The sequence below is a fragment of the Apium graveolens genome, chromosome 9 (genome assembly GCF_009905375.1).
Source record: "Apium graveolens cultivar Ventura chromosome 9, ASM990537v1, whole genome shotgun sequence".
NCBI classification, from domain to species: domain Eukaryota; kingdom Viridiplantae; phylum Streptophyta; class Magnoliopsida; order Apiales; family Apiaceae; genus Apium; species Apium graveolens.
Window position 1 is genome coordinate 249,838,229 of NC_133655.1, and position 722 is coordinate 249,838,950.

Below are 722 nucleotides of genomic sequence, written 5' to 3' on the forward strand. Positions count from 1 at the left end.
AGATCAAGTCAAGCACGATTCAGATGATACATAACTCAGTTCAGTTTGGGGGTTCTCCTACAGAAGACCCCAACACGCACATCAGGGATTTCATCAAGATCTACGACACTTTTAAGTTCAATGGGGTGAGTGAAGATGCTATTAAGCTTCGACTCTTCCCATTCTCTCTGAGGGATAAATCAAAATGCTGGTTACATTCTCTACCACCAGGGTCTATCACCAAATGGGAGGATCTTGCTCAAAAGTTTCTCACTAAATTCTTTCCTATGGCGAAGACTGCTGCAATCAGGAATGCTCTTACTCAGTTTGCTCAGCAAACTGGAGAATCTCTGTGTTAGGCTTGGGATCGATATAAGGAGATGCTGAAGAAGTGCCCACACCATGGCATGCCTAATTCAATGATTATAAACTATTTCTACAATGGTTTAGGCGCTCGGTCTAGACCTATGCTCGATGCAGCATCAGGTGGAGCCTTATGGGCCAAAACCTATAATGAAGCTTATGAGTTGATTGAGCTCATGGCAGCTAATGAATACCAGAATTTTATGCAAAGAATGTTGTAAGGCAAGGTAGCAGGAATTCTGGAAGTGGATACAGCTAGTGCTATAGCTGTTCAACTTCAAGCTTTGACGATGAAAGTGGACAATTTGGATAATTATGGAGTTAATCAAATCATTAGTGTTCGTGAGCTCTGTGCGGGGGTGCATGAAACTGAGCAGTGC

At 42.8% G+C, this 722-nt stretch overlaps 1 non-coding gene across 1 annotated transcript; it reads right to left on the bottom strand.

Moving 5' to 3' along the window:
- Positions 1 to 281: 281 nt before the first annotated feature.
- Positions 282 to 388, bottom strand: LOC141688358 (small nucleolar RNA R71). Its single transcript, XR_012561804.1, has one exon. It is a non-coding gene; the product is annotated as a small nucleolar RNA R71 (small nucleolar RNA).
- Between the last annotated feature and the right edge of the window lie 334 nt (positions 389 to 722).